At 50.1% G+C, this 14159-nt stretch overlaps 1 pseudogene; it reads right to left on the bottom strand.

Annotated features, from left to right (window-relative positions):
* Positions 1–2818: 2818 nt before the first annotated feature.
* LOC148894045 (uncharacterized) lies at positions 2819–3779 on the bottom strand (annotated as a pseudogene).
* Between the last annotated feature and the right edge of the window lie 10380 nt (positions 3780–14159).

Raw genomic sequence — 14159 nt, forward strand, 5'->3', positions numbered from 1 at the left:
GTATCGTCCACATATCTAAACCAGTGTCTAGGTTTTGTCCCTGGGAAGGATGTGAGGGCCTGTTTCTCCATCTCTTCCATGTAAAGATTAGCCACTATGGGTGAAACTGGTGAGCTTGGAATTAAAGTGGATTTATGTGGGACAGGAGATGTGAGACAATCTCTTCGTCAATGGATGCTACAGCTGCGTGTTTGATTTCAACATTTAGCTTGTAGTCGACGTGCACATTCCACCATGATGTCCCTGATCCACTGGTGAAGAGAAGGGTACAGAAAGTGCTTCAGAACGAATGACTCTGTGTCTTTGTGTTGTCATGTTATTTGTTATTGAGTTTTTTTTTGTTCTTTTGACTTCAAGACGGCGCCGCGAGAGTGGCTGCCTTTCCAGCAGCTCATGTATTTTGTTTTTCTACTTTCATTCCTTTCATAACTTTGCTCCCGTGAAATGTAAATGTCTCCACTTCGAGACTAATAAAGGCAAATCCAATCCAATGATAAAGATAAAATATATAGTGCGACAACTCCGATCACAAGCTGAAATTCGAGACTGCTGAGCGCTAACAACTTCTGATGACTGTCACGCTCCGAATGGGGCAGAGAGCAGCTCGCTCGTCGGAACGTAATGGAATGTAGGGATCCCCAAGCAGGCAACAGAGACAGATGGGTGCGAAAGATGTTTATTAATACAACAGCAGGCGCTGGTCCGAAAAAAGGAGGACCAGAACGCTAAAATACGATGAGTAGGGCGGCAAGGGGAAAGCCGATCCGCCTACTACGGAGAATAGGCATAATCCCGAAAGAAATTAACAATTTACGGGATGTGGGGGGGACTTCAGACCGGGTAAACACGAGCACAGAAGAGCGAGAAAGTCCAGGGTACTGGTGGGTAACGAGGCGAAACGCAATACTCCGGCAGATACAAGGAGACAGTGTCCCTTATAAATATGCGGTGTCCTGATGAGGGAATTGACAGCAGGTGGTGGAAGCGAGGAGGTGCGGCCCCACTGACCCCAGCTGTCAATCCGAAAGTGACTGTACCCCCCCCCCCCCCCCCGCCCCCCAACGGTTTAGACGTGTACGCCAAGTGGAACGCCTGCAGAAGCGACTGGTCCCGGATCCAGGAGCGGGGGACCCACAGACGATCCTCTAGGCCGTAACCCTCCCAGTCGACGAGGTACTGGAGGCCCCTACCCATGTGTTCAGGATCTCCCGTACGGTGTACACCGGTCCGCTGTCGACGATCCGCGGAGGGGGAGGCTGAGAAGAGGGACGCTCAAGGGCCTGGTCTCCACTGGTTTGATTACAGAGACGTGGAACACTGTGTGAACCTTCATTGAGGCGGGCAGACGGAGCATGACCACGACCGGGCTGACAATTGACTCCACGACAAAGGGGCCCACAAACTGCAGACCCAATTTGGGCGAAGTCCCGGCTAGCCGCAGTTCCCTCGTTGACAGCTACACCTTCTGCCCCACCTGTTAGGCCGGCGCAGGCCGACGACGGCTATCCGTTTCCAGGCTGCCGAGCGCGACAGGGCTTCCCTGGTTGCCCTCCACACACGATGGGCCCGTCGGAAATGGTGCTGTATCGCCGGGACCTCCACCTGGCCTTCCTGCGTGGGGAACAGTGGCGGCTGGTAGCCGTAGGCCGACATATTATTATTATTAATAATAATAATAATAATAATCTTCTTCTTTTCCTTTCGGCTTTTCCCTTCAAGGGGTCGTCACAGCAAATCAGTGTCCTCCATCTTTTGAGGTTTGATCTGCATGTTTGTTTTGGCCAAGCTTTAATAATAATAATAATAATAATAATAATACATTACATTACATTTTAGGCGCCTTTCAAAGCCCTCAAGGACACTTTACAGTCACAGGTAAGCATAGGTACTAGAATAAATGAAATACAATCACAAATAGAATGCAATAGATAAAATACAATTATAAATAGAAACAAGAGAGAGAGCTACACAGAAAATGCAATTTTAAATAGGTAGGTTTTGAGATGGGACTTGAAGGTGGGAAGAGAATCGCTGTTCCGAATGTTAGGAGGAAGTGAGCTCGGTCTGGCCATTGGACTGAGGATGGTACCCTGACGACAAGCTGGCTGATGCAACCTTGGCCCTGCAGAATCGCTTCCAAACCCTAGGAACGTACTGAGGACCCTGGTCCGATACGATGTCCGCAGGGATCCCGTGCAGATGGACGACGTGGTTGACTAGTAAAGTTGCTGTCTCGAGGGCGGATGGTAACTTGGCCAACGGCACAAAGTCGTTGCGGAGCTGTGGCCACCAGAACCGCTGGGCGATGAGGTGAGCAACTTCGAGCGCAGCGGGCACGAACAGACTCCCTGAGAGACAGTCAGTAGCAGCCGGGTTACCTTCTTGCACCTCCTGGACCTTCTGCTGCACCTCTCATCGGAGTGCCCCCAGGATTTGTCTGGCTAGTAGGATGGGTTCCACTCCGCTGGGCCGTGGATCCAAGAGAAGGCGTCGGGCTTGGTGTTCTTGGTCCCTGGGCAGTAGGTAAAGGTGAAGGAGAAGCGTGTGAGAAAGATCTCCCACCGTGCCTGGCACAAGTTCAGGCTCTTGGATCGTATGACCGCCAGGTTCTTGAGCTCCGTCAACATGGTAAGCGGCTCTAGAAATTTAAGGTGTTATGTTATATGTTGTTTGTGGGCATGCCCCACGAGTCGGATGTGAACTGGCGTATAAGAGGAAATTTTAGTTGGACTTGGTCATACATAACATCCAGAGAAGTGAGAGGTTTGTAGATCTGTAAGAGTGGAGGCAGGAGTACACAGATAGACTACATTTTCTATCAGCGGTGCCATCTGAAGGAAATCAGTGACTGCAAAGTAGTGGGTGATGAGAGTAGCCAGAGAGCAAAGGTTGGTGGTGTTTAGGATGACTCTGGTATAGAGGAAGATGAAGAAACCAAAAGCAGAAGTGAGGACAAAATGGTGGAAGTTGAAAAAGGAAGAGTGTTGCATGACATTTAGGAAGGAGGTAAGACAAGCACTGGGTGGGCAAGAGGTCCTTCCAGATGACTGCCAAACTACAGAGATTGTATTCAGAGAGTCGGAACGTACTTGGTGTATTGAGTGGAAGAAAAGTAGATAAGGAGACTTGGTGGTGGAATGGGTACTTGGTGTATTGAGTGGAAGAAAAGTAGATAAGGAGACTTGGTGGTGGAATGGGGAAATACAGGAGTGTATACAGAGGTTAGCAAATAAGAAGTGGTACACTGAGAGGACGGAGGCAGTAGACATCAGTACAAGGAGAAGCAACACATGGTTAAAGGAAAGATGGCAAAGGCCAAATAAGAGGCCTATGATGACTTGTATGCTAGGTTGGACAGCAAGAAAGGCGAGACTGATCTTTACAGGCTGGCGAGACAGAGAAAAAGATGGTAAGGACCTTAAACAGGTTAGAGTGATTCAGGATAGAGATGACAATGTATTAACAGGTGCCAGTAGTGTGATGGCAAGATGGAAAGAGCACTTTGAAGAATTGATGAATGAGGAAAATGAGAAGGAACAAAGAGGAAAAGATGTGGCTGTTGTGGACCAAGACGTAGCAAACATTAGCAAGGATGACGTGAGGATGGTGCTGAAGAGGATGAAGGTTGGAAAGGCACTTGGGCACGATGATTCACCAATCGAGGATCGATGGAAGTGTCTTGGAGAGATGACCGTGGTGTTCCTGACTGGGTTATTCAACAAGCTCTTAGATGATGAATAAAGGCCTGAAGAATGGAGACGAAGTGTACTCGTGCCCATTTTTAAGAACAAGAGAGATGTGCAGAGTTGTACTAACTACAGAAGAATAAAGTTGATGAGCCATACAATGAAACTATGGTAAAAGAGCTAGACTAAGAGCAGAAGTGAACATTTGTGAGCAGCAGTACGGCTTCATGCCAAAAAAAAGAGTACGACAGATGCAGTGTTTACTTTAAGAATGCTGATAGAGAAGTACTAAGAAGGTCAGAAGGAATTGAATTGATTCTTTGTAGATGTGGAGAAAGCGTATGACAGGGTGCCCAGAGAAGAGCTGTGGTATTGCATGAGGAAGTCTGGAGTGACAGAAAAGTATGTCAGAGCGGCGCAAGGCATGTATCATGACTGTAAGACAGCTGTGAGGTGTGCTGTCGGTGGGACGGAGGAATTCAAGGTGAAGGTGGGACTCCACCAGGGGTCAGCTCTGAGCCCCTTCTTATTCGCTATGGTGATGGATAGAGAATCTCCTTGGACCATGATGTTTGCAGATGACTTTGTCATCTGTAGCGAGAACAGGGAACAGGTGGCGGAGAAACTAGAGATTTGGAGATATGCCCTGGAAAGGAGATGAATGAAGATCAGTTGCAGCAAGACGGAATATATGTGTGTGAATGAGAGGGATCCAAGTGCAAGAGTGATGCTACAGGGGGAAGAGATAAAGAAGGTGGAGGATTTTAAGTACTTGGGGTCAACAGTCCAGAGCGAAGGACAGTGTGGAAAAGAGATGAAGAAGTGTGTCCAGGTAGGCTGCAACGGCTAGGGAAAAATGTCAGGTGTGATGTTTGACAGAAGGGTTTCAGCTAGGATGAAAGGAAAAGTGTATAAAATGATGGGGAGACCAACAATGATATTTGGACTGGAGACTGCCACTCGAGAAAAGACAGGAAGCAGAGCTGAAGATGTTGAGGTTTTCTTTGGGAGTGACCAGGTTGGATAGGATCACGAATTAGTATATTTCAGTATATCAGAGGGACAACTCACATTACAGGCTTTGGAGAGAAAGTCAGAGAGGCCAGACTGAGATGGTTTGGACATGTCCAGAGGAGAGAGAGTGGCTATATCGAGAGAAGGATGCTGGGCCTCGAACTGCAAGGCAGGAGACCGAGAGGAAGACCAAAGAGGAGGTTTATGGATGTTGTCAAAGAGGACATGAAGGTAGCATATTTGAGAGAAGAGGATGCACAAAACTGGCTTAGATGGAGGAAATTGATTCACTGTGGTGACCCCTGAAGGGAAAAGCCCAAAGGAAAAGAAGAGAAGGCTTAATGCATCTCTTGACCTTGAAGTTTTTCAGCATGTCCAGATCCATCTAGACCACTGCTTCTCTTGTTTAATATGGATCCTTTAATCCCAACCAAACTTCATTCCAGTCAGCCTTTTTAGAATTAGTTTGCCTGGGAGGATTACAGGGGCCCACCATACCCAAAGGGTCATAGATGGAGCTCACAGTTGATAGAATGCCTCTCAGTAGGTTAAGTTTGAATTAGAAAGAGTAGGTTTCTGTGCACCACTGAACACCTAGAGCTCTTTTCACAAGAATGAGGTGATTGTCTTAGTCAAGGTTCAGATTTCTGATATCTGTGGAGTGACTCTCCTCAGGTATGGATAGCAGTATGGTTCTGCATTTTCTAAACCACTTGTTCAGCTGGAAGGCGCCGGTGCCGCATAATGCAATTATCTCGTGAGCAACTTGCATTGCCTCCTTTTCATTCTCCAGTGATTTCAGGCAGTCGTCAACCAAGAAATTGTCCTTAGCACACTGCTGTAACCATCTTGTACACTTTTAGTTCACTTTTGAGGTTCCCATCAGGCCACCACAGAAACTTGAGAAGATCTAAATCCTCCTCCGTCACCTAGACCGGATGAAGCATGAATGGTAGGTCCTTTGTGGATTACGTCACAGGTTGTGTGTTTTGATGCACAGGGGTTAGATTTGTAGCAGTTTGTGCAGACCTGCTGGTAGTACCAGTGGCGGCTGTTGTTGTGATCTGGTATGGAACGGCATGAGGAGTGGATGTACCGGCAGCTGCAGGATTTGAGGATGTAATATAAGTCTGGGTGACTCCTGGTACAGTTCCACAACCTGTTGGGTTTTTTGGGGGGCTGGGCTACTTTCGTAGCTGTATCCCGTTTATGCATAGCTGCTTTCCGAATAGTAGGAATTCAAATTCAACCACAGGGTTGTGTTTGACAACACTTGAACTTAATTTTAGATGGTCAGAGAGGCCATACTAAGATGGTTTGGACATGTCCAAAGGAAAGAGGGTGGCTATATCGGGAGAAGGATGCTGGGCCTCGAACTGCCAGGAAGCAGACCGACAGGAAGACCAAAGAGGAGATTTTTGGATGTTGTCAAAGAGGACATGAAGGTAGCTGGTGTGAGAGAAAAGTATGCACAAAACCGGGTTAGATGGAGGACACTGATTCGCTGTGGCGACCCGTCAAGGGAAAAGCTGAAAGGGAAAGAAGAGACATGAGTACATGAATGGAATCATGCATGAAAACATTCCATTTATATAAATGCATTATTAAAATCATCTGTAATGGTTTACAACTAAAAATGCTGTCGTTATCATGTGCAGGATGGGCAACAATGCAACTGAACTACCTTAGCAAGGACACTTATTCTTTTTCCTTTTCTTTTCCTTTTAGAACTTTCCTGCTGTTATTAGGAATTTCTCCAATGTGAAACAAAGGCTTTATCATCATCATCATTAATGGGTTTATCTTGATCGTTCGTCCCTGGCTCATTGCTTCTACGGGTCTTGATGGCAGAGGATGGTTAAATCTGTGGCGTCACCGGTGCGCACAGCAGCTTTGATGTCTTTCAAGCCCTGATCTCCTTGATGTGCGTCTCACCCTGACGCATATCACACGCTTGTAAATGGTATAAAAGGAGCTGTCGGGGGACAGAGAGAATCAGACTCATCTCGGACTCAGACATCGCACGACTTGCTCGACTCCACGCCACGATCAAGCTCTGAGTGACACTTGCCTGGGAGATCTGACAACGAACCTACTTCCAAATAAAGGGAAAGATCAAAATCTTTATTGGTGAGCCAGCCAGGAGACCACCAAATGTCACTATGCGGTCGCTGCCCTCACTCCAGAGTTGGCTGGTCGTGTGCGCCGAGTCACCTTCGACCCCCCGGCCGAGAATCCTTACGTGGCCCTGAAACAGGAAATCCTGAGGCAGACCACCCTCGCGGAACACCACAGGTACACAGCCTTGAGGCATGACGTCGAGCTGGGGGACAGCCGGCCCTCCCAGCTCCTGCAACGCCTTGAGACGGTGGCGGGAAACAGCATCAAGGACCAGAGTTTCCTGCGGCATGTTTTCATAGAGAAGCTGCCCCCGATGATCCACGCAGTCCTGGCAACCACACCACCCGACTCCACCTTGCAGGAATTGGCCGCCCTTGCCAACAAAGCTGCGGAGGTGTAAGCGGGGCAGCCTACCGTTTCTGCCATGCTGGTTCCTCTGACGCCAGGGCCCTCAACTGATGCTCTCCAACTGCTCGTAGACGAGATGCATGCCCTGCGAACCGAAATCCGGGAACGCAGCCACAGTCGAGAATGCCGCCGTAGTCGCGGACGCGGCCCCATTCGAGAGCGCAGCCCAAGCCGCGACCGGAACCCATCCAGCGCGGACCCCGACCTGTGCTGGTACCACCAATATTGGGGCGACTGGGCCAAACGATGCAGCGAGCCGTGCAAGAAGTCGGGAATCGGGAGTGAACACGGCTTCCCACTCGCCTGGCGCCTCCACAACAAGCCACATCATTTATGTCCGTGACCGCACATCGAGAAAACGATTCATGGTGGACTCGGCAGCTGACATCAGCGTTCTGCCACCTTCTCCTGCAGAGCGCCGGAACCCCGATGCTGGAGTGTCCCTGCAAGCTGCCAACCGCACCACCATCAAGACCTATGGCCAACGGTTTCTCAACCTCAACTTGGGCCTACGTCGCTCCTTCCCTTTCATCTTCACAATTGCCGATGCCCCTCACCCATCCTTGGCGCGAACTTCCTGCACAAGTTTGACCTGTCCATCAACATCCGCAGGAAGAGGTTGACTGATGAGACGACCGGCCAGTCCGTGCACGGTAGGACGGCCAACCCTGCGATTTTTCATCTCTCCTACGTACCATCTCCTTCATCTTCTCCATTTCTCACGCTCCTTCGACGATTCCCCGACCTGACCAACCCCAGTCGTTCTACGGGTCTTGATGGCAGAGGATGGTTAAATCAGCAGGAAGCCAGGTGTTGGACAGAAAGTTAGCTTAATCTTGAAGACAGCGGAGACATTGCGGGAGGTCGTCCGAGGGGGACGCAGAAAGGGAGAGAGAGGGAGAGAAAGAACGGACTGGGAGGGCATTTATATGCCGGACAGTGTGCGACGCAAGAGGATGTGACGTAATGTAGATGCGACATCATGTATGGGAAGGTAGGATATGACGTATCATGAAGTCCAAAACGTAAACAAAGATTAGAAAGCGATGTTTAAAGATGTTCGTATACCGAATTTCCCCAACAATCATCAGCATCATCATCACCCATCATCACCCATCATCACCCGTCATCACCCATCATCACCCATCATCACCCGTCATCACCCATCATCACCCATTACCCATAAACTATCAGAATCAGAATAAGAAAACCTTGATTCGTCACACAATGGGGAAATTTGCTGCAGTCCACATCAGCAATTTCAAAGTCGGTCAGCTTTATTGTCAAATATGCTAATAATAGAGGGGAGCCGCGGCGTGTTCACGCGCCGCCATGTTGGGAAAAACAAGAAAAAACAAAAATCACAAAGAATATGACAACACAAAGACACAGAGTCATTCATTCTGCAGGACTTGCTGTACCCTCTTTGTGATGACATGAAGCAGTTCTAGATGAAAGTGGTGAGGATCACAGGATCCATTTCAGCAGTGGCTCAGGGACGTCATGGTGGAATTTGCACGTCTACTACAAGCTAAATGTTGAAAGCAAACACGCAGCTGTAGCATCCATTGACTAAAAGACATTGTCTCACAATTATCTGCTTCAATACCAAGCCTACATATGCATCCGCGCTCTGCGCTGACGCTCCTTTCTTCTTATCACGGGCTCCTCAAACCATGCATCCATCCAACCACAGACTGTCCAACAGCACCGACCTTTCCGCTGAACAAAGGCTGTGAAGATGCTGCCCATTACAGGCAATTTGAAAGGGGATGGAGTGGGGAGGGTGAAAGGATAGAAAACAAGATATTCTAAGCATAGCAAAATAAAAATATCAACTGTATACTGTAAATGTGCAAAACCGTTTCATAAAAAATCTGTACATAGTGCAAGTATCAAGAAAGGCATATTGATATATCATCCATCACCATAATCCATCATCAATCACCCATTATCCATCAGACTAGAATGTGCGCTCTTAGGGAGTGGGAATAAATGGACTGTGTAGTTATTGCTATTGTGTGCAATTTACAGCATGTCACAGCATTGAATTTCAAACAATGATTCTAGGCCAGACATGGGCAAACTACGGCCCGCGGGCCACGTTCGGCTTTTTAATCCGGCCCGCCGAACTTGTCCAAATTATAGTAAAAACAGTGTCTGATAGTCTAAAAATGTTAGCGGACAAGTCAGGTAACTCTGAAAAGTTGCCTGCCTGGCCATAAAGAAAGACGAGAAATCGCCAAAAAAACATTGTCGCAAAGCATATAGGTTTTTACCTACCACAAACGCTACGTTGCTTAATTTACGGAAAATATCAGTGGCCGAAGGTTGTATTGCAGTTGTCTTTTGCCGTCTTTGTGCACAATGCGTTATTTTCGTTGCGTTGTCTCCTACGGGCCACTGAGCGCCTTTCATAACTCTCAAGTACACTTTACAGTCACAGTTTAATGTAAATTTACTTTTTATAGCAACACAAATTTTGTTAGCTTCTTTTGAATCTTTCTTCTGTGGCTAAGGTTCTGTGCATCAACTTTGGAAAATGATATGCTAACGCACGACTTTGCTTCAGACTTTCCCAAGCGTTCTTGGGAAAGTCCGAAGCAGGAAGCAAGCTTCTGATTGGCTGCTGTTTCGAGTATGCAAATTTCAACTGTAGGTAGCCTATGTTTGTGTGCTTGGCAACGATACACGTGTACTGTTTGCGCATGAAGGCGAGCGAGGGCGTCCGTGGCGAGTTTGTCGAGTGCGCGGTCAGGATAATCGATCCATGATTTTGCGGAGATTAACACAAGTAGATATTATTGATCTTGAGTATTTCGTTGTGTAACATTGTGTATTAAATGTTGAATGTGATTCCTTTTTTCAATAAATGTTGATTTCTTTAACTTTCCACTTTCGATTGAAACTTATTAAAAACAGACGCAATCTTGATAAATCACAGTACGTATGTTATTTTAATCTATTTACATTTCCTCCTCCCAGTATCTGCAAAATAGTATGTAAATGCCATATCTTGCATATTGCTTGAGACAAATTTATGAACTGATAAGGGCTTTTTTCACATTTGAAAGACTGTTAATAAATCAATCAAAAAACATCCCTTTCATCCCTTTGCTGATGTGAAATGTAAATTTCTCCACTGCGAGACTAATAAAGGCAAATCCAATCCAATCCAAATTGGGTTGTAGTGTTCTTACTGTGCTATGAGGTTTGCACACACTAGATTTAAAGGACAACCGACATCACTTTTTTGTTTCCTAACTGACATCAGAAAAATGTTTTATAGCATCTAAAATACCCAAAACATGCAGTATGATATTTTTAGTCAAATGAAAAACACCTATAAAAATGACTTAAAAAAATCGAAACCGGATGTGGCCAGTTTCAGAAGGTGCCGCCCCCTTGTTCGTGGTGTCACGCCAATACATCTTGCCTTGCTCGAGAATCAAAACAGTGGCTTCAGATTCAGAGAAGATCCTTTCTTGTCACTCATCCAGTTATGAATATGATTGAAATAGTTCTGAAGAGGAAAGCATACATGTTTGCAATCGATTAAAGAATTTATTCCGTGTCATTTTGAGGCCTCAGGGGGGGGGGAGTGTCGCACCCAAAAAAAGGCAGAAGATGGCGACAATCTTCCATGTGGAAATGGCTCAACATTTTCGTCACAACACACAAGGATTCTGTCACGTCACTTGAGGCTCGAGGGCAGGGCTCGAGTGACGAAAGGAAAGCGGGGAGTGTGGATCCAAAATATACGGCGAGACAGATACTCGTGAACAAAAGTCTTTACTGAGGCACGCATGAAAAAATGACAGCAGGATGAGGTGAGTGAGAGAGATCGGTGACAGCTGATGTGACGGCACGGAAGTAACAGGGTGGCTTTCAGAATACTCCGACGGAGACTGTATTGCGCGATCGGTAGATATAGTCAGAAGGCACAATCAAGGGAATGACAATCAGCTGTGGGAACCCAGGTGCTTGATGATGGGAGGGGCCGTCTCCAGGGAGCAGCGGAGGAGGTGACAGGAGGGGCGGGGGGCGCCCAGGACGGCGACGAGATGTGACAGTCCCCCCCCCCCCCCCCCTCAACGGACGCCTCTTGGCAGCCCACCAGGTTTGGAAGGGTGAGCCGCATGGAACGCCCGGATGAGAGATGGGTCGTGGATCCAGGCACGTGGGACCCACTGTCGTTCGTCCGGTCCATAGCCCTCCCAGTCGACCAGGTATTGCACTCCTCTGCCCATGCGCCTGGAGTCCAGTATCTCCCGCACGGTGTAGACCGGTCCGTCGGCCAACATCCGGGGGGGAGGTGGGGGGGGTGTGGGCGTGGGGGCTAAGGAGCTGGTTTCCACTGGCTTGAGGAGGGAAACGTGAAAGACGGGGTGGATCCTCATGGTGGGTGGCAGCCGGAGCCTCACCGAGACCGGGATGAGGATGGCCTCGATGGGGAAGGGACCCGTGAAGCGTGGGCCCAGCTTGGCTGAAGACCCTGCCAGCCGAAGGTCCCTCGTGGACAGCCACACCTCCTGCCCGACCTGGTAGTTGGGTGCCTGTCTCCGATGACGGTCCGCCACCCGCTGGTTCCGGGATGCGGTGCGTGTCAGGGCGTCCTTGGTCTCCTTCCAGACTCGGTGGGCCCGTGAGGTGATGTTCAATAGACGGGACCTCCACCTGGCCCTCCTGTGTGGGAAACAAGGGCGGCTGATAGCCACAGGCGGACATAAATGGGGACCGACCTGTGGCTGCGGAGACCAGGGAGTTGTGGGCGTACTCCACCCAGGGTAGGTGCAGGTCCGACGCCGGGTTGTGGAGGCACACGCACCGGAGGGCCGCCTCCAGGTCCTGGTTCTTCCTCTCCGTCTGTCCGTTGGTCTGGGGATGGTATCCAGACGACAGGCTCGCCGACGCCCCTAGGGACCGACAGAAACGTTTCCATACCTTGGACACGAACTGCGGTCCCCGGTCCGACACGATGTCCGTCGGAATCCCGTGGAGATGGACGACGTGGTTAACCAGGAGTTGAGCCGTCTCGATGGCGGACGGCAACCTGGTTAACGGGACGAAGTGGGCCGACTTGGGAGAATCGGTCCACAACGGTGAGGATGACCGTCTTGCCACGGGAGGGGGGGAGGCCTGTCACAAAGTCGACGGAGATGTGGGACCAGGGCCTGGACGGTACCGGTAGGGGCTGGAGGAGTCCTGCCGGGGGCTGATGGGAGGCTTTCCCACAGGCACAGGTCGGGCAGGCCTTCACGAAGAGGGTGATGTCCCTCCGGAACCCCGGCCACCAGAACCGTTGGGCGATGAGTTGGATCGTCCTGTTGACCCCCGGGTGACAAGCTATCTTGGAGGTGTGCCCCCAGACGAGCACCTCCGTGCGAAGAGGGGGGGGAGGCGAACAGGCGATCCTTAGGACAGCCCCTGGGGATGGGGGTCGTCCCCTGGGCTTGCTGTACTTTTCTCTCAACCTCCCACCTCAGGGCACCCAGGATGCGTTGGGCCGGCAGGATGTTGGTGGTAGTCTCCTCCCTTTCTGCCGGCTCATGGGTGCGGGATAGTGCATCGGGCTTGGTGTTCTGTGACCCTGGGCAGTAGGTGAGAGAAAAGTTAAACCGGTTGAGGAAGAGTGACCATCGGGCCTGTCTAGAGTTTAGTCTCTTGGCTGACCGGATGGCCGCCAGGTTTTTATGGTCCGTGTAGACGGTGAAGGGGTGTTTCGCTCCCTCAAGCCAGTGTCTCCATTCCTGAAGGGCCAGGACGACCGCCAGCAGTTCCCGGTTGCCAACGTCATAGTTGGCCTCGGCGGGGCTGAGCCGGCGGGAGAAGAAGGCGCATGGCCCCTACTCCGGACTCGGATGCGTCAACATCGACCGTGAACGGGAGATCCGGGTCGGGATGACGCAGAACAGGGGGGTTAGTGAAGGCAAGACGGAGGCGTTTGAAAGCCCCCTCAGCGTCGGGCGTCCACCTGAAGGGAATCTTAGAGGACGTGAGGTTAGTGAGGGGGAGTGCCTTCTGACTATACCCTCAAATGAAGCGGCGGTAGAAGTTGGCAAACCCCAAAAACCGCTGGAGCTGTTTGCGCGTCTTCGGGATCGGCCATTCCACCACCGCTTTAGTCTTAGTGGGGTCGGCCCTGAGCTGCCCCTGCTCCACGACAAACCCTAGGAAGGACAGAGAGCGGATGTGGAACTCGCACTTCTCTGCCTTCACGTAGAGCCGGTTTTGCAGGAGCCGCGCCAGGACCCGTCGGACGTGTTGCTGGTGCTCCTCTGCAGAACGAGAAAAAATAAGAATATCATCCAGATAAACAAAAACATTGAGGAAGTCCCTGAGCACATCATTGATCAAGTTCTGGAAGACGGCGGGCGCGTTCGTGAGTCCGAACGGCATCACCAGATATTCAAAATGACCTAACGGTGTTTTAAATGCAGTTTTCCATTCATCCCCCTCCCGGATGCGGACCAAGTGGTACGCACTGCGGAGGTCTAATTTAGAAAAAAATGGTTGCGGACTGAAGGGGCGTGAAGGCTGAGTCCATGAGGGGGAGGGGGAATTTGTTTCGGATGGTGATGTCGTTCAGACTCCGGTAGTCGACACACGGACGCAGGGTTCCGTCCTTCCTGTCAATAAAGAAGAACCCTGCGCCCAACGGAGACCGTGACGGCCGGATGAGTCTCGCCTCAAGGGAGGCGTCTATGTAAGTGCTCAGGGCTTCCCGTTCAGGTTGTGAAATGTGAAAAAGTCTGGAGTCCGGTAATGGAGCCCCTGGCTGCAAGTCGATGGCACAGTCATACGGTCGGTGGGGTGGCAGGGATTGGGCGTTGTCTTTGCTGAACACCTCCCGCAGGTCATGGTAGCATTGTGGCACGCCCTTGAGGCAGATGGCCTCGGGCGGGCCAACGCGGGAGGGGTCTCGCCCTG

The sequence above is a fragment of the Hippocampus bargibanti genome, linkage group LG09 (assembly GCF_051943395.1).
Source record: "Hippocampus bargibanti isolate YZ-2025 linkage group LG09, ASM5194339v1, whole genome shotgun sequence".
Classification (NCBI taxonomy): domain Eukaryota; kingdom Metazoa; phylum Chordata; class Actinopteri; order Syngnathiformes; family Syngnathidae; genus Hippocampus; species Hippocampus bargibanti.